The sequence below is a fragment of the Melanerpes formicivorus genome, unplaced genomic scaffold (genome assembly GCF_026170545.1).
Source record: "Melanerpes formicivorus ecotype bairdi unplaced genomic scaffold, bMelFor1.0.p_v2 SCAF_15, whole genome shotgun sequence".
NCBI lineage: Eukaryota > Metazoa > Chordata > Aves > Piciformes > Picidae > Melanerpes > Melanerpes formicivorus.
This window is the reverse complement of record NW_027142367.1, coordinates 8,207,563-8,232,868: the sequence shown is the minus strand read 5'-3', so window position 1 is coordinate 8,232,868 and position 25,306 is coordinate 8,207,563. Positions and strand designations below refer to the sequence as shown.

The following is a 25,306-nucleotide window of genomic DNA, read 5'->3' as shown; positions in this document are numbered from 1 at the left end:
CCCCAAAATAATTAATCTAATCAAATAGCTCTTCAATATAAACATACTAAACTCCAAGGCACAAAACCACAAAATACCTTCAATACAGTGCAGAAATATCAATTTTAAAAGCTATTTCATTAGTAAATGCTTCTTTATTAGAAGAACGCTTATTGCTTCACTGACTCATATTCCCACGTCTCTGGTCTATTGAGCAAATAAGTGAAACAACATCTATGCATTTTATAATTAAGTTATCTCCACGTTATTGTTCTTGTTCTCCACTGGTGAAAGCCCTAAAGGAAGAAATGCAGCTGCTGAGCACTGAAGGCGCTCCTCATTTAAAGTACCTTACAGAACAAAGGCTGAAGCCAAAAGTTGGTCTCATTCATTCAGCACAATAAAATCCTCTCAGGGAGAGTCTCCACAATGATCACTTAGCAAACGTCAACAAAATCACAGTTCCTCACCCATCAGTTCCAGCACCCACAGGATGATTTCCTGAAAGTGTTATGACTGTTTTTATTTATAATTATTTGAATCACTTATCTGAAGAACTGCAATCAAAAAATGAGAAACTACATGCAAGGTTTTAATTATTCTCACAGTGTCTTGACATGAAGTTTGTTCTAATGTTTTTTTTTCAGCTGGCCAAGAAAAGCAAACATGTGTCAAAGTCGGAGAGAAATAGCTAGGTTTTGCTTCATCTGAATTCCAGGTCTGGGCAATAGAGAAAAGGGGAAAAAAAAAAAAAAAGGTCATTTAAAAAGGAAAATAAGCTTGATATTTCTGAACTTGTCTTTTCCATGAATGGAGATGCAACAAGCAAGTGAGTTTGCCTGCTTCTGCATTTCATCGCTGAGGAAAAATAACGTAGAATTTTAAAAAGCCTCAGATTTGGTCTTGCTAGAATAGATCTGCAAGCAGTGGCTGGTTTAACACGGCTATTCTTCAACAAAGCACAAGAAATAAATCACAAAGCAAAGGAGCATGTTGCTTTCCTAATGCTACAGTGATGGTTTCTAATATGAACCAGAGTCTCTCATACAAAAAGTTCTGAAGATAATCAAGTGCAAGGTCATCATCTCGTCATGCAAACTAGCATAGTTTTCAGCGACATTGCAAGCACTCTATGGCTATACTTTGACTAACCTAGAGCTTAACTGCTGCATGAAGTTTTCTAAAATGTCTATCTTACTGGAGGAAAGAGTAATTTTATTATGTACACTGTTCATATTTGGTACCAAGACAAGAGAGCATGCACAATTACAAGAGTATTTCCTTAAAATCTGAGCCACTACAGCAATGATTCATAGGAATAAAACCAACTTTTTCTAAAACCAGCACCATCAATTCGTAAGACCAGCCATAAGAGGAGAGAGACCAATGCCCCCAACTTCAGAAGCTGCAAAATACTTCTGAAGCAGGCAACAGTATGTATGTTCAAAAAGGTGTCTTCTTAACTTCATACTTTGAGCAGCTGTCTTATGCCATAGACCATATGTCATAACCTCTCCATTAGTTAGCCTGAGATGCAGTGTTTTACTCTCATAATATGATAGTATAGCGAGTTCCCCAGATGAAAGTGTCTTTAAGAAGTCAGCTCTTCCCTGCACCCACCCACATAAAGACATTTCTTTTCACTCAAGAATCACTCCAAATGGTTACAGGCAATATTGGTTTTGAATATAAGTTCAGCACAGAATATTGGTAAAATAATCTGAGCCCAAAGCAATCTCTTCTCAGTGCCTACACTCAACTTGAAAGGGGCATTAAGCCAGCTTTACAGTACAGTAAATTTTATATACACAATGCACAAATGGACAGCAGTTAAACAGACAAAAAGAGAGGTGTAAAGGGAAATTTTCAAAGTAGCCAAAGAGTCTTGAGCATCTTATCTGGGAGGTTCCTTTGAAAACTTCAGTTGCGTTTTTTGCAAGCCTCATTTGCTTTCTTATATAAGGGTTAATCAGCTAATTTTGTGGTAAGCACCGAAGAATGTATACCCAGAAAGGTCAAAAATATCTCTCTCTTTCACAGAGAGGGAAAGACCAAAAAAAAAAAGGGAAGACAAAAGAGAGAGGGGGCGTGGGAGAGAGGTTACTGAGTGAATGTTTGAAGGAAGTACTTTTTTGTCTTCTCTGCAGCTCATGAAGGTACAGTATGCTTTAATTGCTACTTTGAAAATGCCCTATTTTGTCTACAGAGCAAGCCAAAAAGCATCTGAAACCATTAAACTTCCAGGTACTACCCAGAACGGCTATTAAAAAGGACACATAGTGAATTCTGTTTAAAATTTAATAACAAGAAGTATTTAATGTTGTCTGAGGAAATCTATGATGTTCTGAACTGCACAGCTTGTCCAAACTGTGCAACAATATTACAGGATGGATTTAAAACTGCTATTTTATCAACACGCTTCCCTAAAATATGTAGTCTTAGCATTTTCACATGTTTTGTTGTATACTGCCTGAATAAAAATATCTAATTCACATAAATTATAGTGTCCTGAAGCAGCCTGCTTTCATTAAGCCTCATCCATCTTTAAACTACTCTTAATGATGAAGTCAGTATTTTGTAAATGTAATTCTAAAATAAGGCTTTTGTGTTGTTATTCTACAGGAAAACTTGCACCTACACTTTACAATGAGAGGAAAAATATCGAAATACATCTACTAAAGGTTCATGAATGAATCCATTGTATCACTGATGAAACATGCATAAAGCCAAAATCCGCTCTATTTCTCCATTAGGTTGGTGGTTTTTTTCCTTCTACAGGAACAAAAGCTGACCCCAAATTATTTTCCTTTCTGAAATCAAATGCATTGTGGGCTGTGCTGGAAATATAGACTTTTCAGACATTGAAAAAAAAAAATAAAAGAAAGTTATTAAGAATGGAACAAAAAGAAACTTAAGTCATTAACTGAAACTTTACACAAGCCCCAATTCTGCAAACACTTAGGCAACCAAGTAACTTCACACACATAAATAATCTGATTAAGTCCAGTGGGGCTACTCATATTTTCAAAGCTACTCATACCTATTAAGTGTGAGCAGAATCATGTTACAGTCAATTTAATAATAAAAAAAAACAAAAACAAAAAACCAGAGATTTCAGTGTGAAACTTCAACATTTCTTACACACAGGCAGCACTTAAAACACTTCATCAAATTCTCCTTGTCTCCTCTAGGCAAACCCCCCACAATATTTAAAATAATGTTAAATTAAACCTGACTTTTCCCAACTGATGTGCAAATGTTTTTCAAACAGCTAACTGGCTCTGGAGATACTAACTAGGTTACTAATAGGAGGCAGAGACTTTTCAAGTCTTGGTTATCTCTATAAAACATCATGTTTAAGTGCTTAACAAGGACAGCTTGCTTTTTAAAGTGCTTATCACTGCAATTCCCGTTGACTGCAATGGGATTTCTAAGTACTCAGCTCTTCTGAGTAAGGGAATACTTAATACCAGGACACAGGAGTGCAAATTTAGAAATCTGTAATTAGGTCATCCAGATTTTACAGCTTTTTCCTGTGTAACTAATTTGTGCATTGTTCTAGAGATGACAAACTATCACACATTTAAAGACAACCAAAACCAAACAAAAAAAAAACCAAACCCCAACCACAGTACACCAAAGCCCTAAAAATTATGACACAGTAAAATAAAAAGCACACTCCCTTTTCAAAGAATTGTGTGAGAGCATGCCAACAGAAAATGAGCTTTGATCTTGTTTTTAACAATCACTCATACAGTAGCAGAAATATCCTTAACCTTACCAAATACACTCCGCCAACAAGATGCCAGTGCTTTCTCATCAAGCATTAAATAGAGGATAACTTTACCTGAGAAGTCCTTTAATCCTTCCTGTATTACTTTGTTGTCTAAGCACACAGCAAAAACCTCCCTGTTGTACCTCAGTGGATAGCACTCCGTAGAACTAGGATGCAATAAGCTGCGGTTCATTTTTCAAATGTAGAATCGATACTATTAAGCAGGAATCTGGGGATTTTCTTCCCCTTGTATGAATGCTTGTAACCATTATTGAATCCTTTCTCATCTGCTATCTTGCATAATGTCAGTGTTTGGGCTCTCAACTTTTTCTTTTGTTTCTGCTGCATCCCCACTTTCAGAATTTGCTTCCAGACTCTTTTAGAGGCATACAGACGTATCAGGGTGGTAAAACCACTTCCTTGGGATGCTCACTTTGTGCCATGTTAAACAAACAAATAAAAAGAGCATTTTTTCAAATGCCACTCCTGGATACTTCCCCACTGATTTTTGTTTTCCTCAATTTTAGGGGGTTAGTGAGTCAGCTCCCAAATGAAACTGATACTGGAAAGCTGTCAGGAAACCAGGAAACTATTTGTAACTTGCGAGTCATTAAGTGTTGCAAATGTTTATGTTTCAATTCAGAAATTATTTGTTACCAATACTTCAACCCTCTCAATCACTGGTTTCCTAATGTAGCACGCCCATAACCAAGAGAGTGATCAATACCTGTTAATAATCACCAAATATAAATCGCCTGCTTATAGTATTGATCAGCAGATTTTTTTTTTTCTTTTTTCCTTTTACATGTGCAGTAGTTTGAGGGAATAACAGGCACTTGGCAGTATCAACACTGCGCTGACAGTAAGAGAAACTGGCTGGCACTCATGAAACATCATGTCAGTAGATACCACGTCCATCAAACGCTGACAGTTTGGCAGATCAGGCACTCTCTGCCATAATGTCATAATGACTTCAATTTACTTCTCCACAGCACCCAAGGGCTGTGATTTCATCAGCTATCCAAGTCTCTTCTCTTCAAGAACAAGACTCTCTTGCTTTTACATCTTCGACAGTTCCATATATTTCCTTAAAGGCTTCCTAGCAGGCATAACCAGAACAGTAAGAAACATGAAGCTGTTGCTGCTTCACTCATAATTTATACGAATAACTGAAATTTTATTTAGCAACTTCAAGCACTGATGAACAAACAGAAACAGAAGGGGAACTGGTAAAGCATGCTGAGGTAGCAATTTTTACAAGCCTGAGGTAGGAAGCCTGTGCTTCTAACTGATGACTGTGACGCTACTGTTCAATGTCCAGAGATGTACTTCCATTCATCAAGAAGAGGCAGTAACAGTTTTAATCAAGAATGGACAGTAGCACTAAGGTGAAGTCTGACATGGATGGAGGAAAAGCACAGGCAGCTGTGCACTTTCAGGCCCCAGTAGGAGAAAACAAGTTCATCACAAAACATTGTCAGCAATAGCAGATACTCAGGTATTTCCTCACAATTAGTCAGATGCTGTATCAAGGGCAATGATCATATCAATCAACAGCTGAAATGGAATTCATGCCTGCGCTTTGATGCCTGCCTGCTAAAGGATCCCTAACTTCACAGCATCACAGTTTTTAACTGGACAACTAACTTTGTTCTCCTCTTCCAAATCCAAATTCCCTCAGCTCTCCTCTGCTGGCCAAGATGATTAGTTAAATATTTCACATGGTCTTGAATAGTACCACTTTAATCTTTGCCTTTAAAATTTCAAAAGTGGAACAAAAAGAAGTGTACCAAACCTTCTCTTCCTAAGGAACAGACTTAGAATTGAGAAATCAAACATGGGTTATTGTATGTAATTTCTGTTTGCCACAGGAAACATCATCTTCTTGTAAGCACTGCAGCTAAACCTTCTCTTCTGGTAAAGTGTACGTAGAAAAACCCACCCACCTGAAAGTAAAGACACAGGGCAAGGAGGCAGTCTTTACATTGGAGGAGTTCAAAGCACCCCTAACTCAAGTAAAAATGTCTCAACACTTCCAGCAAAGTTGAGCTACCACCTCTATGCCATACCCCTGCCCTCTTCTGCGTCCTCACAGCTACAGGATCTCCACCTCTGCTTCTGCAGGGGCTCTGCCCTCCACTGCACCACCTCTGCAACAACTGAAGACAGCACACCATGAGGGACAGGACATATTTTCTATGGAATTAGGTGGCTCAAGAAGCCCAGTCTGTTGGGCTTGAAAGGATGGACAATTAACCCACAAAGCGTGATGCACTCCAGCAGCAGGCACAACTTCCATGTTGCTGGGTCAGCATAAAGCTAACTATGCTTTCATTTTAGTCTTTACCAGTGCAATGGCTATATCCTGTTCACAGAGGGGCCAAAAAAACAAACCACCAAAACAGCTTGACTTTATCTTCATATTTTGTTTTAAAAGTAAAATAAAACCAGCTTCTCATCCACCTAATAGCTTTTTAAAAGGAACAAGAAACAATCCTAAAGGAAAGTTTATACAAGCTAGCACACACCACTACAAGTGATTGTCATATAAATACAGAATAATTACATCTTAATCCTCTGCTTTAAGAGACAGATATTGTTAATCTGAAGAAGTATGCAAACTCTTTTCGTTATACTGTAAACCCTCTCCAGATTATTAAATTAGTAAGATCAGGTACTGTATGACCTAGCTCAAACATGCAGACACCTGCTACACTACAGGATGCCTCACTTGTCAGGAACCACAGCAAGAATAACCAAGCACAGGACTGAATCTGACTGCACCCTGGTAATTGTACTGACTTGGCCTTACCACATTTTCACATACTTGGCAATAGCTACATCCCAACCAAATCCCTTCCTCCTCCCCTTTGCAAAGTTGCATAGGACACCTAGCATGTTAATGATGTCTTTCAGCAGACGCAGCCTTCACAGGTATCAGTGTCACAACCACAAAAGAAACAATGTGCGTGCATTAAAAAGAATAAACAAAACAAAAACCACACCTCTCTAAATACTGACTAGGCTATTTCATAGCAATCCTTTCCTGAAAGAAGGAACACAACAGGCTGAGGAACCAATCCAGCCCAGGACCTTTGCTACAGTCATTTTTCCACCAACAGTCATCTCGTCTCACACCCAAGAGAGATGCACACTGTGCTGAAACAAAGAACATAAATCACATACCACTACTTTTATCTGGGTGAAAGGGTGTATTTTCTGCTCTCTGAAGATGACCATGGAGTTTCAACACTACTTGCTTGAAAAAAGCTTAAACACCATTTTGGATCAGCCTAAAACTTTTGAACTTGCTAACACGATGTCCTTCACTTAGAACTTTCTTAAACAAATCTCTCCAGGCAAACCCAATGTTGATACACCATTTCCTAACACGTGGGCTGTTTTCAGGAGGGCAAGTCGGTTACTTTTTCTCACTGACTTCTTTACCTTGGAGCATTTCAACCATACATCAGCAAAGAGCCTTTCTTGCAGTGACACCTGCATTGACTCTCTAAATGCACATGCAAGTAGGCAGTGTCAAAACATGCTTCCCAAAGAGACATCAGAGAGAAATTTTTCACCAGAAGACATCTGTACAGGGGCTGCAGCATGAAAACACAGAGAGGGGAGTGGTGAGATGCTTCCCTGATCAACTGCTCCTGCTGTCACGACAGGGCACATGAAGCAACAGAGCAGGAATATGTCACCTGTGTTATGTCAGCAGTGCCTCTATTCAATTGTTTCATTTACCCAAGTCATCATTTTAACTTTCTTAAACCTTCTATTTACCTTCTCATCATTGCTTTTAGGAACAAACACTCCCACCCGCTCCTTCAGTTCCCAACTCTGAACCTGCAGCAAACTCTGCCATCCAGTAAGTATCCAAATGGAAGCATCAGCTGGGACCCGAGCCCCCAACCCACAGCAGCAGAGGGTTAGCCTACACACTGATATTGTGTTATATACCCAACTTTTAAGTAACCTTGAAGATGCCAGCATCCCTTAGATAACTTCAATGTTATTGTTTGGGTTGCCTGAGACCCCTCTGATTGAGTATAAATTACATCTGCCTTGGGAAGAGTATCGAGCACCTGAGCCAGTGGGGAGCTGTAAGGATCTAGGCACTTTATGGAGCTGAAAACCCTATCTTGAGCGTCAAGTTCTAAATCTAGCACTCGGGGGCACTGCGGATTTGTGATACTTCCAGGAGGACTCTGAAGCTATAAACTAACAGATGGATTATGCTGATACATAAATCTAGCCGTTTCATGCGGTAGACAAAGTTTCTCCTACCATTTAATGTAAATCACCTGCTTTTGCACCTAGTAAGGCACATTTCAAAGAGAAGCGGTGTTTCCTCTCTTGAATAAGCAAAGCAATTATTTGAGCTCTAAAATTAGGCAACAGTGAATAGTTAATTGCCTCTGAAACTAAATCCCCAGATGTAGAGACTGACCCATATGAGCAAATCTCTGCAGTCAGTTCAGAAGGTGGCCAGTAGCATATGCCTACATGGATCAGGACAAGTGTTAAATTACAAGCTTTTTTACTCATGGCAAGTATGTTGATTAAATAAATACAGTAAGAACCATTTTATCACTGGCAGCATGGCAACCCCAAGCAAAAACTTCAAAAACAATTTCATTTTGAGCTCACTCTAATATTAGTTTAAAAATATCAAATCAATAACATCATTTAATGTTTAACCAAACAGCTACATTTTCCCCTGGTTAAACTCTGCCAACACTGGAAATGAACCAGAGATTAATTTGGTTCAATGAATTTGGCTTTTAACCTAGACAATAAAATTTACTTGTATAAAAGCTCAAATCCCGACTGGCAACGTAAAGATGCCTTAGGGTACATTCTGGTTCTTGCCAACACCACATATCCATCTTTACAGCTTTAAAGTAAATCTGTGACATTTGTTTCCACATGTATAGGCATACACTATGCTTACATTATACACACACACACAAAAAAAGACTTGCAAGGGTTAATAATATGATGCTTACTAATGTATGACCTCAAAACTATAGAGGACTGCAGCCTCCTTCTACAAAATTGGAAGTACAAGGAAGGAAAGAAGGAAAGGAAAGGAAAGGAAGGAAATGGGAGGGGAAAAGAGAATCTTCTGTTCTTTACCAAGATAAGAGAAGCAGAAATACTGAATGAGTACAGGATGCTTAAGTCACTGCATTAAGCTGCATTCTTACCTTTGACATGAATTGTATCATACCTCTACTGCTGTTCTATCGAGGAAGTACATCTTTTAACAATACTTAGCTAGGAATCTTCTGTCCCTTCTTCTGAGGAATGATGGGAAACCATCTTTGTTTCTAAGGTCATCATCATGATAATATTGCCTTCATCTTTCCATCATCTACAAAGTCATGCACTACTTTCTCTTAATTAATCTGTACTTTATATAAAAATATTCAGAGTGTGCACATTATGTCCAGTATACACAGAGGACAAATTTAACCAGCCTTGCACCCCTAAAATCTTCACATGAGTGGGTTTTGATGGCAAAGAGCCGAGAAGAATCCAGCCCGTCAGGATCAAGAGGAGGCAAGTGGACAGAAGTACATCACAGCATGCTGTCCTAAACACAAAGCATTCTACATCATCACATGCAGTCAAGGAGGCACTTGAACTACCAAGATGTAGGTACTCTGTCCGCCCAGTGTTAAACAGATTGCGAGTATCAGGAACTAAATTGAAACCAACAATTTCACATTTTTCAAGCCCTGCCCTGGTAATGCTAACACTTTCGTGTGTGCCCAGGCAATTCCAAGCTTAGGATGACTGAGTCATAACACCACCCTGTGGGCCAGGCTGGGTAACCATTGCTAACAACGGCAAACTCTTACTCACGAGAAAGTGCCTGTGAAGTCAGCAAGACTCCTCAGATGAGTAAGAAGTGTTACTGATGTCAATATAGATTATTCAGTAATGGCTTTGGATTTTTTCTTTTGATATGTGTGTGTGCACATGCACAGGAGCAGACATGACTACATAAAAGCCATGAAATCATCACCAACCTACAAGGCAGTATTGGTTACTGAGAAAAGCAGTCAGAAAAGGGAGATAAACAACCTTATGCTATGACCTTGAGGTATGAATAATCTCAGCATAGGCTGTACCTGCCTGTATTAGGAGTGAGCATCATTCAGGGAGTACAGGGCTGAAGTAAAGTACACAGGGGCACAACATATAAGCTATTAGCATCTCTTCTTCTGCTGGCTAAGTCCCATGCTATCCTGCCACACTTTCCATGCCACAGTGCATATTTAGCACACCAACTGCTAACCTCTAGCCTCACGTATGCTGATGTGAGTGTAAGGTAGCATGACTGAAGTCAGTGGAGAAATGCCAATGAAATGCAGAGTAACTGAGCAAGGCTTAGTTCTCTGAGTCAAGTTGATAAAAGGTCCTAAAGCTATCAATTGGAATTTGCATCATTTTCTGACCAGCATCGGTAAGAAAGTACAAATCCATTTACATATCTGTGGGATACAGCACTACTTTACTCCCAGGTGGACTGTTCAGAAAATACATAAAAGTGAGCGTTATATGTGTGAGTATTTACTATGACACGTAGTACTCACTATCAAGCTGGATTGCCAAAATCAGAAAGCTGCTGCTCCTACTTGAAAAACCAGAGTATCTTTGCAGTGAAGGAAAATTGCATAAACAATAATTTATTCCACAGGTGAGCACTGTGCTCATATGAATATACCTCCGCTCCATGGCACGCCAAACAGTTTCCTCCATGGTTGCTCTCATCTCTTGTGCAACTTTTCACTGTCATCTTTCCACTCTACCCCTTGTAGGAGCACTAAGAGGCCTAACATAAAGATGAACCACCCTCATTCTTCCAGGTAGTTGGCACTTCAATTTCAGCAATGACCTAGGTACTGTGACATTGACCACATTCCTAGGCACCCACCGAGTGACATGGAACCTGAGTTCCATGATGCTTGTTCCCCTGTAAGCCTATGGCAGGATCAGTACCCACACAGAAACCAGCCAAGTTTGGAAGAGAGCTAAGAGCACTTACACAGCATCAAAACACAGGCAGCATGCAGTACTAGTTGCCAAATTTGTGCTTCATATTGTGGATACACATTCAAACACCAGCTGAGGATCAAACACTGAGGTTGCCTTGCCCCCTACTCTAGTAAAATGCACAATAAATTAAATTCTAGTAACTTCTTATTGTGAAGAGGGCTGGGATAATTAACAGACATTTATTAGCATTTAATTTGACAGCAGATATGCTTTGAACAATTTTAATGGCCCATTAATGGATCTATACAACCACATGTACACAGAGAAGATACCATCAAGTCCCGGGACTGATTCTTACTCTGTGTTTGTACACATCCCAGAACAACTGCAAGAGATCATCATTGCTACTGGGTGCCACCATATGACAACAGTTATAATTATACTGTCCTGATACATCATAATCTTCTGTAAGCTTAAACCGCTGACATTATGTCAGATAAAAACAGATGCCTAACGTGTTGCCACACACCTCTTCCTGATCATCATGTTATAGTTTGATTTAGAGGATTGCTCTCTACAACTACCTGAAAGGTGGTTGTAGCCAGGAAGGGGTCGGTCTCTTCTCTCTAGCAACCAGCACCAGAGCAAGAGGACACAGTCTCAAGCTGCACCAGGGGAAGTTTAGACTCAAGGTGAGGAGAAAGTTCTTCACTGAGAGAGTCATTCGTCATTGGAATGTGCTGCCCAGGGAGGTGGTGGAGTCACCATCCCTGGAGGTGTTCAAGAGGGGATCAGACGTGGCACTTGGTGCCATGGTCTAGTCATGAGGTCTGTGGTGACAGGTTGGACTCGATCTTTGAGGTCTCTACCAACCTTGGTGATACTGTGATCACTGTTAGCAAAACAAACTGATCAAAACTACAAAAGCTTGGCAAGATGAACTGCTGCATGTCTTCATTTTATCTCCTTTACAATGTTTAAAACATGACATTATTGTTTCTTTTTTAAAGACCAGAAACACCATACCCAGCACAGTCATCAGAGTTAAAGTCCTAGAAGTAAAAGTCATGTCCTGAAAATGTGCTTTCAGGACAGATTCATGAGTATTCGCAGACTTCCCAAGTGCTTTTTTTTTCAATGGCTGGTTTTGCTGACACACATCTTTCACAAACCTAGCTAGTACTAACAGATTCTGTTAATTCATAGCAAATTCTTTGTTTCTTTTTTTAAGGAAGTTTGCTGTCAGTGCTAAAAACTAATAAGCCTTAGAAGGCTGTCAGCATCCTGCCTGCCATCCTCCCAGTCCTCCTGTGCCAACAGCCTGGTTTCTCAGCATAGCCCCGTCCTTCTCACGGGCCCCTTGCAACATTTGGATTGCTCCCATTTTCATCCTGAATGCAAACCTGCTCCACTTCATATTCCTCCTCCAAAAACTCTCATGCTCAACATGCCACATCCACCCACTCATCCCAAGTCTCCACCACCTTCAGGTTTTGAATATCAGTAACAGCTCAAGTTCAGAAGTATGCAAGAGCTGGGAAATAGGGACTGCCAAGCAAAGCAGGTCTGGGGGACAAGAGGCAGGAACAGGGTCTGTGAGGAACAGTGAGCTGTTCAGTGTGAACTAAGTCTAAGTCCCCTAAAGTAAGTACACAAAACAAAACTTCACTTACTTCATACACATACAAATGCACACCCTTGGCCAACCTTCTCCTCTTCTGCTCAACATCTCCCCTCCATAACCATGATTATTTACATTGTAATGGTTCTCAAGACATTGATGATGGAGCAGGATCACACCTGCTAAGTACCAAACATCAGGCATGTTCATAGTCTGCTCCTACACAGCTCTGCACCCTCCCTTTCTCCTTCTCGTGCTGCTGCATGAGGCCACAGACCACTCAGCAGGTTGGTGTCACAAGAAATAAAACATACAAGATCTCAGACCACGTTAATCCATCCCAGACATCAATATCCAGTGATGCTGAACAGGAACACGATGACTTGGGGAGCTCCAGTTGCCACATCAGCCTCCCCACTCATGAAAAAAAAAGCATCATCAAAGGGCAACAATCTTTTTATTACCTTAATACAGACAACTGCAGATTCCTGCCATGTGATTTTTGAAACAAAGAGTAAAGGCACCCACCTACTGAAATAGAGTGCTCCGAGGTACAAGGGAAACTGGTTCTCCACCTTCCAACAGTCTTGCAGGACATCCACAACTCCTTCAAACACTCATTTTCTCTCCCCTTATTTCTGTATGGGTTCATGACACTCTCATTTAAAGTTGTGTTCAGCTCCTCACACCCTGCATTCTCCTTCTCCACAGCTTTTACCACAGCTACTGCTTGCACCAGCTCTTCACTGCCTCTGTGGAGACCAATGCTGGTTCTAGCAGTGGAACAGCTGAGAGACCTTTACAAGTCAATCAACTCATCTCGGCACAGCTCCACTCTCCCAAATGCAAGGTGTAACCTTGTGGGTAGAATTACACAAAGAGTAATTCTGTGTACTTGGTCTTCAATAAACTTCATGGATCTGCTATAAGACTCCATGAGAAAACTCTTGAGCTACACTGGTTAGAAATCTATTAGACCCTAACAGCATGGAAGTGCATCCTGTGTGAAGAGCATTTTTATTGCTCCTCCATAAAATTATATTTCATGGTTTTTTTCCACACTCACATGCCCCTGTGCCTAAACAGGTATTTTCTTTTTATAAGAGGAATAAGAAAATTCAAATTGAAAACTTTGTCTACATATTAGAACGAGAAACTGGGTGTTCAGCCCTTCAAATGCTGTTCTCTTCTCCAAAGCAGAATAAACTGGGTTTGTAAGAAGAAAGAAAATCTGTATCTTGTCTAAAATCTTCCTAGCTTTCAATCTTGCACTTCTGATCACCTTGAACTTTTTCTAAAATGTAGAAGAGAGTTTAGTTTAGTTTAAGAGAAGGTGTCCTCTTCCATGGTGACAACAGAGGACAGAGACTGTCCTGTGTGATGGGGTGTGGTTTACAGTACAAGAGAAGCACTGATTCCAAGGGCAGTATTCCCAACCCTACAGAGACAGCAGGACCACTGAATGGTCCCTGCAAGTAACCTGCACTGGTCTGCACAGAAGCTTGAAAATGAATGGCCTCAAACCAGACAAATGGCTTGATCCTGTCTCTGCCCCAGGCTGCTCATCCTTTGCCATGTCCATTATGCTTTCTCTCCCATCCTCTGAAAGAACAAAACTCATGCACAGAAGAGTCATGTTAAGAGGATAACCATCTGTCTTCCTCACAAGTGTGGTGGTGCTTGCAAGCCTTGACCTCTGTGCACCAGTCCCAGAGCCTGCAGGAGGCATGGGACAGGCTTTTTGCAAAGGGACATCAGGACCTGGGCTTTAGATGGATAAGGAATCAGCCTTATGTCTGACATATCAAGGATGCCACTTCTCTTCCTTTCCTCAGCATTCCAAAATGGCCAGTCCCCAGTAGATTCCTCTGGGTAATAAAGCTAAGATCTTCTATTCCTCTTTCAAACCAGATCTACATCTCCTTTCTTAAATTTCTTGCTCTCTCCCTTTTCTGTCAGTTATGAGTCTCTCCACCAATCTACTCCAGTGTTCCAAGTCTAGCTATAAAGTTGCAGAAGTCTTCTTCAGCTGTCATTTCATTGCATTTTACTTGGCAAGTACAGAAAAACCAATAAATGTCACTAGGTTACCTCAAGGTGCACACCAGGACAAGGTAAAAAAGGATGTGAAAGCCACAGCATCCCCTGAGCTAGATAATGGAAGACAAGAGTAATATCTAAGGAGTTCCATTGCAGCTCTCATCTTTTTATGAAGACTCAGGGACACACTGCTTTGCAATTCTCTGCCTAGCTCAGAGTCAAATGTGTGACCTGCAATGTACAAGTGGCAGTTAAAAGACTGTTATGTAGGGGTACATATGAAGACAGTTTGTTTGCAGGTTACAACAGGACACAAACGTTCAGTCTACTGCACACACTGTACATCATATATGTAGTGCCATGACTAAAAAATGCCCTAGGTTCTGCTACAAAACAGGAGATCTAACAGCAGACAATTCAGCAACAGGCAATTAAAGTCTCTTATTCAGTTTACCTTACTACTTTTGCTCCATTTCTCAGACTTTTAACAAGTCAATCCACCCCTTCACAATAGCCAGGCTCCTTAAAAATCCACTTGGAAGCATCAAAATCTAAGGGAAAAGGCTGCCCACAGTCTAGAAGATACTCTGAGCTCCAGACACCCTCTTTTTAAGTGCATGAAACTTTGAAGTGAAATATTAGCAAATCTTGCCCCCTGTACTGCTTACTTTTGTGATACAAGTACATGGAAACCTATAATCCCTAATCAACCTAGAAAATAAATGACTGATAAACCAATCTGCTTGTAACCCCATTAACAGATCCTGGCTTCAGTATCAACAGGGTAATTTGCTGCAACTATTTTTAATCCTGACTGCTAAACTGCTAATCTCACCATTTCCTACTAGTATTCTCCTTCCACCACCCAGAAATTTACCGAAGGTTACCAACAATTTTGCAACTCATTGAAAAGCAGATAAATAAGTAACATTTGCAAATATACACCTCCTGGCACTGGAGAACTGAGAGACTCCAATTACTCAGCTGATCCAGTTAAAGCCATTACTTTCTAATTGGAAAGAGTCATTCAGAAGCAAAGCTGTGTGTCTGGCATGTCACTTGACACCTGGTATGTACCGTTCATGATAAGATGAACTCTCCAGTATGCTTGCCTCAATGAGAAGTGGGTTATTTCATCATACCATCAATAGCCATGGCTCTCTACTATTAAATCTGTTCCAATTTAATGGGATCAGGGTTATCGACATAAATTGTCACATTTTCTCAAACTGGCATTAAAACATTCTCCAAGTATCATTATTAATGTCAATATAAATTATGCATTGAAGATCACAGCATTCATTACAGAGGTAAAATTTATCTCAGGGAAAGGAAAAAAAAAAAGACAGAGTAAATCTAATTAAATTAAGTATTTCTAGATTTCATCATACAGCTTTTCTTAGTAGTGAGGAGAACACTTCTCTAAAAACGATCTTAAAATAAGCATTCACATGGTCATTGAAAACAGTACCAAAAAAGGTACTGTGTTAATCAGCTCAAGGTACGCAGGTTATACACAGCTTGTATCAAAGAGTCTTACATAATAAAACAGGAGACTAGTAGTTTACCCAAGGATGTATCAATACCCTAGCACAACAATCTGGAAGACAGACTCTTGGTTTCATGTGAGGAGCTACACACAGGAAGAAAAGCTGCATTTAGTGTTGGAAGGGTGGTGTTTAAAAGCTCCTTTCAGCTTCTATAAATTGCAACGTTAGCCATTCCTAATTGCTATATATTAGTGTTCAAACACCACATTGAAACTAGAGGCTTAGTAGTTTTTCAGTATCCTTATAGACACTCCATGCAAACACGTGAATAACCTCACTGAAATATTTTTGTATTCCGAGGTTAAAAGAAACAACCTTAGGAGACAGATGGTGAGCAACTGGTATCTCACTGAGGAGTGCCAGGGACTTTTGGAAGTTCTCACATGACACACTGTATGGGGTTAACTCCTGTTTACTACGCACCTTGAGATTTCCAAGTAAAGCCCTCTCCCCTGAAGCCTTGAGGTTACATGCACAGCCAGGATGACACAGGGGAAAGAGAGCCTAAAAAAAGACAACTCGCAGAGGCTCCACATCCAAAGGGAAAATTAAAAAAACCTTTATTTTCCTAATTGCATAGCTTAAGCCAATCCATAAGCTGCCTGATTCATGGTTTTATCATACTTGTGGCTGCCAGTACTAGTACCAGCTCACCAATACAGGTGCCTCACAGTCTACTGCAAGGGAAGACAGACTGCATCCATTAAAATAGACAACTAAGCAACCTCTGTGCAAAGACTGGAAAAGCAGGGGGCGGGGGGTGGGAGAAAGTCTTTCCAAGCACATCCTCAACCATCAAAGGAGCAGATCTAGTTTCAGCCAGCAGAGACCGTAACACCTCGCCCCGCAATCCTTTACAACACACCGTGTCACTGGCTATTGTTCATAACTCTTCCCGCAAATCATTTCAACATTCAGAGACCAACTGTTTCTTAAGGAAATTATTTCAGACAGGAAAGAAAAACTGCTTACTCACGAACCTGGTATCATTATAACAATGAGGCAAACCGGCTCAAGACACAGTTACATTGCACAATGCTCAATGTATCATTTATTGTACTGGATTTCAGAAAAAGAACATTCTGAATCACTAAAATAAATGAGAGCATAAATGTGACTTGTTGTCAGCTCATACAATATGGGTTAAATGCTACCATATGGTGACTACACACATATTATCCTTTTAAAAACAAAGAATATGGCTAATTTCTTCCCCAAATCTATTTTTAAGTAAATAAACACAATTATTTTAAGACAAGGCTACAACTGTGACTAAAACACCTCAATCTGCACGGGTCTCTCTCTTTACTGAGAACTAATGCCACTACACTGCTCACCATCTTTTCTTTCTAAAAAAGACAAGGTAAAATTACAATTAAGTCAGCTTTATCCCCATAATAAGCCACCATGAATATTTCTACAGAGTGTAAAAATAGTGACAAGACAACTCACCATTCTTCCTTTATTTTACCTGCTGTAAAAGCAAAGCATGCCTCTGTGTGTGTGAGTGCAATGCGTTAAAACTGACATATGATCCGATTTGCAGCAAACACTCCCAACAGGACCTGCCCGATAGACAGAGCTCTCATTTCCTCTGCACCCCCCCCAGCCATGTACTGAAACAACACAGTTTCAGTACACTCACAACCAAAAAGAGAAAAACAAACAAACAAATTAACAACAAAAAGAAAAAAAAAGGACCAAAGCAAACATGAATGAAATACACACAAGGTAGCTGGCACAGATGCTGTCAGTTTGAAAACTGTCTTGTCTCTGTGCTGAGTATTTGTTTTTATCATTTTACTATAAATGAAACATCTCAGCAGTCTAAAAATAGCTGCAAATTGTAATTACATATATTCTGTAGTTTCTGGTTTACTTTGAAAAGAAGATTAAAAGCTAGATCGTTTTAGAAACTGGCCTTAGAAGATTTGGGGAGCCACAAAATTATTATACTTTGCAATTTGGAGCACTGCTAGAAAACATTTCCTTTGGGACATAAACATGATGGCCCCAACATGGAGAAGCAAGCTCCCAATGCCACACAGCAAGATGGCAAGAAAGAAAAGAGAGTAGACAAAAAGTAATTTCTTAGAGATTCTGAGAGTGCCCTGATTATGGATGTAATACTATAAGCTTTAATTAGGAGCTAAGTGCTGTGTGCTAAATTCATCCCCACACACAGCCCTGTAAATTCAGAGTCACTCTGCCTGCTGAAGTTACCGTGGGTTTAGGACGACTCTACAACAGCAACTCTTGGCCTTTGGCTTCTGTAATGGCCCGTAACGAAACATGGATTTCGTCTAGCAAGAGTTACGCAACATAATATCCTGCTGACACAAATTAAAATCCTTTCCATAAGCAATCCCTGTAATGAAAGGTGAGCAAAAATGGATTTTAAGTACTCATCAGAATGCAAGTGGTTTTGAATCCACAGTGAAAACCCTCTGTTCTTCCATGACATGAAACACTTTAAACCAGCATCTTCATTAACCCATGACTTTGTCACTGCGCAAACAGTCGCTGTCCCAATGTCCCTCCAACAGGCACTATCTCCAACATTAGCTCACAATTAAGGAGCAGTAAACAAATGAATTATCTTACAGCAGCCCAGCGCTACTGCTACAAAATACCTGCTAGAGCTTATTAGGCAATAAATAGTTTGGCAGCAACTTAAGAGATGCAAGCATTGTCCATTGGCACACTAATTTAAACTGAGAACATATGCTTAATGCTCTGAGTCTGTTTGCATAAGTGCTGTTGCTGTAATACAGTTTCAGGAATGCAAGGAGAAACTGCTAACGTGAAGTGTGTAACAACGCTGATGGGCCTCTATAGATAACCAAGCTATAAACAACATCACAAAATGAATAATTGACATTGAGTAATCATCACATCAAAAAAACCAGAGCTCGCTGGCTTCAAATAGCAAAGCAGGTTCAGCAGATCAAGAGACCAAACATTTGCTGACTAACAGTTAGGTAATGAAAGTAAACATTCGCAATGAAGTCATCATCCTAATGAAAGCCATGGCCACACGAACTACCTGGACCATAATTCACTAGCATGTTTTAATGCAGGCTCACTAACATAATATTTACTAGAATCACTCCTACTGGAAAAGGAAAGGAAGTCTCATTTACTTTCAACACAGAAGTGACAATCAGGAAATACTAGTATTTGTTAAGTCTTTCTAACTCCCTAGTATTGCACTGATGAAGCCCAGAGAGTTACTATGGAGTTCCAATGGGTAACTGAAAAACAGCATTTTGCCTTCAATGACTGTGTCAGAACAGCTTTATCCTAGCACTGAAGTGTATAAACATTTGCAGCATGTAAGATGTCTGATTCAAAAAAGCAATGTTGCTTCAAGGTTCAAATATTTATATACCAGATCGCTAATCAAATAAATGTGAATTTTTCTGTTTCCTGGTTGGGTTTTGTTTTGGTTTTTTTTTTTTGCCACGCAGTGATCAATTATCTGGATTACATTTACGGCTACAGAAAAGAAACAAACAAACAAGAGAAAGAACGAAAAGGAAAATCACTGGTAGGTTTTAGCTGAGTAAGTGCCAATATTGTTAAGGATTTCAGACTCACACACAAAAACTGTAATTCCACCCAGAGATATGCTCATGCAGCTGCCAGTAGTCAAGGGGAGTGGCAAACATGCTTATTAGGGGACAGCACTGGGCTCACGAGCAACAAGTCAATTTATAGGACAGTTGTGCACACTCCTAACCAATTGAGGAACATCACACAGCTATGAAAAACAGTAGTAGTCCATTTCCCCTTTCTGCACAGAATTCTAACACACATTCAGGCTTAAAAAGTATGTATCTACAGATTCATACTTGTGCCTCAAAAACTTAAACAAGCACATTTTACTTGTAAAATCTGCAAGCTTGGACAAGTTGCTTCCTGCAAAATGCAATCACTTTGTATTTCAGCCTTCTGTTTTGATGACTGTAAAAAGCAATAGTCAAACCCAGCTTTCCAGTTTGAGTACACACATACAGACGTCACCACTGGTCTCACAGAAGATTATGCATTGGCTCATTTTTTTTCATACTGTACATGATCCCAGAGGAGTCCTGGAAGTACTTGGCACGAATTTAAGTCTTCACAGAAGTGAGGCCTTTCAAAGTTGACAGATTCTGGATGATACTAAATATAGATGCCCTCCATTAGATAGGGCCTCAGAGTAAAATTCACCAGTTAAGGTCACAGATAACTATAGATAACTCTATAAAAGTCTACCTGCACATAAAGACCTTTTAAATAAATAAATAAAAATTAACAATTTTAAAAAACACAAATAAATACACTGCCCAAAGTTTCCAAGAACTGGTGACTATATCACTGATCCAAAGACACTCTTCCAGGCTGTCCTTTCTGGTTCAAGCTACACAGGCATCCACAGTAAGGTGCATTTTAAAGGCAACTCATTTTTCAGTCAATTGAAGCCAACATGCCTGCTTCCAAAGCAGATCTGTAAAGTGTTAAGACATAAACATCTTCCTTTGCTAAAATGAAGGATGGCTGCGCTTACAGGCAGTTCAAGAGGCAGAGATTCAGAACGATGGCACAATCATTTTCACTCCTTCAATGAGCACTTCTGTACTGATAATTGCTATTACTAAATCTTGGTGACAACACAGTACTATGACCAACTATAAAAACATACGATGAAGCTATTTTTTAAAGACACATTAGTCACTGTCACAGGAAAACTTTAATCTACAGGAGTTGAATGTCATTGCTGCTGCTCCATTCCAGCCAGCTATCCTGTTACTGAGGTCACCTGCAAATAACAATACGTAGCGTTCACCTTAGAGATCTGAACTGTTTTCTGTGATGCACAGAGAAGTAGTCACTCAGGTTCAAGACAGGACTGTGTGTAGCTCTTGATGTATGTTGTAATAGAATAGAATAGAATAGAATAGAACAGAACAGAACAGAACAGAATAGAATAGAATAGAATAGACCAGAATAGAATAGAATAGAATAGACCAGACCAGGTTGGAAGAGACCTTCAAGATCATCGCGTCCAACCTATCATCCAACACCACCTAATCAACTAACCCATGTAACCAAGCACCCTGTCAAGTCTCCTCCTGAACACCTCCAGTGACGGCGACTCCACCATCTCCCCGGGCAGTCCATTCCAATGGGCAATCACTCTCTCTGTGTAAAACTTCCTCCTGACCTCCAGCCTGAACTTCCCCTGGCGCAGCCTGAGACTGTGTCCTCTTGTTCTGGTGCTGGCTGCCTGGGAGAAGAGACCAACCTCTGCCTGTTTACAACCCCCCTTCAGGTAATTGTACAGCAATAAGGTCACCCCTGAGTCTCCTCCTCTCCAGGCTAAGCAGCCCCAGCTCCCTCAGCCTCTATTCATAGGGCTTGTGTTCCAAGCCCCTCACTAACTTCGTTGCCCTTCTCTGGACTCGTTCCAGCAAGTCAACATCCTTCCTAAACTGAGGGGCCCAAATTTCACAATTTAGTCACAATTTAGAAAGTTGTACTGATCTTAGGATAGAAGCCATGCTAATAAATACAACTGTCTCCCTTTAAATAAGTTTTGGATCACTCCTTAAGACAGTGTTATTCCCACTGAGGTTTTTCTCCTTTTTTTCTTTTGTAAGCATTACTTTTGCATATTGAACTAAGAGTTTAGAGAGGGCCTATAATGCCCTATTGTTCACACTGACCACATAGTACTTATCACTAACTAGATGTCACTTCAACCTCAGTTTTATAGGAACTGAAGGCCCGAAAACAAATCCCGGGCAAGAAATTTACACTGGGAGCCAGTAAAGGAGCATAACATGTCAGCCACACAAAGCTCCACACAAATCACTTTATTGTACAGAGCTCATTCAAGACATATATGTCAGATATTCTTGTGAAACTGAAGATGTCCCCTGGAATAACTGCACCATAACACTAATTACAGCACTGGTGCCCCCACTCATCTTCAGATTTACCAAGAGGAAAGCACCCCCCCCTACTGCCTGGCAGGATGGGATGGCATGCACAGAATGATGCAAGGCCAGAATGGTCAGCTGTAGGTTTGCTATGAGTGTTGAAGGACACACTGAGGGAAAACATAACAGCATTGCTCATAGAGAGATGATCTGTCATAGCTAGCCACTGTGGACAAAACTAGAGAAGCAAAACTTCCCAGATATTCCCCACCTCAATAAAACTTTTGCTCTCATCCCACTAACCCTTTCTGGCACTGCTCTCATTCTGAAACACCCAACACCTCTTCCAATACACCTCTGCAGCACTACTGGAGGAGCAGGAGTGCTGCTGTACCCCAGCACAAACTACCACCCGCACCTGTCTGTGGGGCACAGCTGAAGCACTGAACAGACATGTGAGTATAAACATGCACCTGCCGCAATGCAGCATCTCCCACCCTTGCACATATGCCCTCCTGCCCCATGTGATCCCCATCCTGGTGTGCACACACATACTTAGCACCCTCACACTGAGCCGGACCTGGGCATACACACATCTGGCCCATGCACAGGGATGCATCACACCCCATCCCAGCCCTGCATGCATGTGCACATACCCACAACGCTGGCTCACCTGAACGAAGACCCCACCTAGCACTACATGCATCTGCCCGGCAGCCAACAGCACATGTTGCTCCCCCAGCAGGTACCCACACATATCCCCCTTGGCCCCATCCACACACTCCCCACAGCCCTAATGGGGACATAATGGGGAAGCAGTTGCAGGTCACCACCCTCCCTCAGGGTCACCATCCTCCTGTTTGGTCCCCTCCAGGACGTGCAGGGCCTTAATGTGCCACAGGAAAGCAACGGTCAAAAAACGAGACACACTCACCCCGCAAAATGAAACTCTCAGCTATCAACCCACCCACCACGCACGGGGAAGGAGGCACAAAGGAAATCTGACAGAAGAGCTGCAAACCAGACACCCCCCTCAAATCAATCCATGTGCCATTCAGATTTTGCTTAAAATTATGCTTGTATCCTCTTTTTTTAGGTGTGGTATTTTTTTTTTTTTGGGGGGGGGGGGTGGGCAGGAGGGATGTGGGGGAAGCCAACCGAATACACGGTTGCCAAGTCGAGTTAATGAAAAACCCTTTGGCTGTTAACTCATTTAGCGCAGCAAGCATGAAATAAAGTCCGTGGCATGGGGCCAAGGCACAGCGTCCCTTTGCTGGGCAGGCTGCTGGGACCTCTCCTCCACTGCCGAGGTGCGAGCCCGGAGCAGAGTGGCCAGGAGCACATGGGCCCGAAAAGAAATCAGGGGATTTGCCTAAAACAAACAAACAACAAACAAAATCCAAAACAAACAAATAAAAAAATAACCGAAATCATATAATACGTGTATCAACGGCCAGGCCTCAGAAGATTTTTTTGTAAGAGTACTTCTGCATCCACTTCCCAAAAAAGCCCAACCCATCCAACCCCAGCACCAAGTGAGAAGCTGCGAAGGGGTACAAATAACGAGGCCGGGGTGGAGGGGGGTGATGCGCCAGTGCCGGAGCAGAGGGACGGCAGTACCCTGGCCCGGGGGTTCATTGTCCCACCTCGCTGCGCCCTGACATCCCGCGACACCCCGAAGCGGGGCCGGGCGGTGGCGGGAGGCGGGCCCGTGCACTAGGACGGCCCCGTCGGGGCGGGGACAGCGAGCGGGCGGGGGCCCAGCGGCACCGCCGGCCGGCCTGCCGGCCCCCCTCCATCCCCGCAGCATCCCCCGCGCCCCTCCCCGCCCAGGAAACTTCTCCGATCGCAGGGAAAAGAGTTGGGTCCCCGGCCAGGGAGACGCTACCAACAGCCTGGGGGAGAGACAGAGTTGGGGGGGCGAGAGGGGGTGAGGGAGGGAGGGGGGCGGCGGAGGAGTGCCTGGCGATGGGGAGCGAGGGAATGGAAGAGGAGGAGAGAAGAGTTGCACCTCTCTCCCCCAAAAGGGACTTTGACCTCGCACCGCTCTCCGGCGAACCCCGAATTTCGTGGTTTTGTCACAGGTCGGATCCTAACCCACGTCGGCACAGCCTCTAATTTATGAACTCATCAGCCTAATTTCATTATTTAATCATGCGCCCAGCAATCGTGTTTCCTTAAGAAAGGACTGACCTATTTTTGGCTTGGAGATAAACGATCATGTTAACAGATGTTAATCTTGTAATCTGTTTTTCCTGTAAGCAGTTCACATACCCACGTTTCAAGACATTAAAAAAAAAAATATAATAATAAAAATTTAAAAAATCTTTCCCAAACGACTTGACGTCACGATTCAGTTCTTATTAATTTAAAAAAAAAAAAATAAAAAAATAAAAAAAAAATCTCGCAATGGTCTCAAAGACATTAAATCTTTTTCACTTTATAAATGCTGATTTGTTCTGCCTCAACTCCCACAGGCTTTTATTTGCATTTCAAATTCCACAGGTTACACCAGTCGCCTTTTCAGAAAATGTAAACCAACAATAAGGCAGCAAGAGGGGGGCGGGGGGGGGGGGGGGGGGGAGGGGAACCCTGCATCTGGATTAAATAAAGATCAGAATTAATGTTTAGAAAGTAGTCCCAGGAAAATGATATTTGCACGTCCAAGTGCTCGAGCTCCTTCCTATCTATAGGGGCAATGTAATGCCCCGATAATGTATAATGTGGGCACACACAATGCGCATTCCCCAGAAGGTCCCCGTCTGCTGCTGGGAGCTTATTAACGCTTCTAATAAATGGTGCTGACTCCAAACCGACACTTTTCGGCTTAAAACACAAGGTCTGTCTCCAGCAGTTAATTGCAGAGGTTAGCTGATTTGAGGAAGAAAACAACAGCCGCTGTCATGCTCCGCACGCCTCCCCACACGTACTGCCCATTTTAGCACCCCACCTCGTTCCCTCCCTTCCAGCAAAGTTCACCCATCCAAACTTTCCCCAACTTGCCCAAGTACTTAATTCGCATTAGGATCGCGACTAGGCGCTATGTTAATTATCACCGAAGATAGTAGCGGGGGGAGGGAAGGACGAGGAGGAGTAAAGCTTTTATAGCACAAAATGTCTGGAACTGCATTATTTCTATTCTTCTTTTCTCCCTTTCTCCTTCCCCCTAACCCCCCTCCCCTCGACCCCCCCACATATTTTCTTTAACATAGACATTAAACTCCCTGCTTCTCTACCCACCCCACCCGCATCATAAGGGCTATTTTCCTCTCCTGGAAATAATCGCTAAGGAGACATTGTCCTTCGAGCCCTTCTCGCTGTCTATATGTGAATAATTGTTTTCTCTGCCCGCCCACCCCCAACTTCCTTTGATAAACTGTGTACTTCTGTAACGGGGATC

General features: G+C 41.6%; 1 protein-coding gene across 6 annotated transcripts in view; it reads right to left on the bottom strand.

The window, feature by feature from the left end:
* The window catches only part of ZNF516 (zinc finger protein 516), a 112,306-nt gene that overhangs the window by 86,325 nt on the left and 675 nt on the right, over nt 1-25,306 (bottom strand). The window contains exon 1 of one of the 6 annotated variants that reach the window (XM_068147563.1): nt 17,432-17,789. The exons of the other annotated variants lie outside the window; for them this stretch is intronic. The gene's annotated coding sequence lies outside the window, so the exon portion shown is untranslated. Of the gene's footprint in view, nt 1-17,431; nt 17,790-25,306 lie in introns of those variants that run through there. 6 annotated transcript variants of the gene reach the window in all.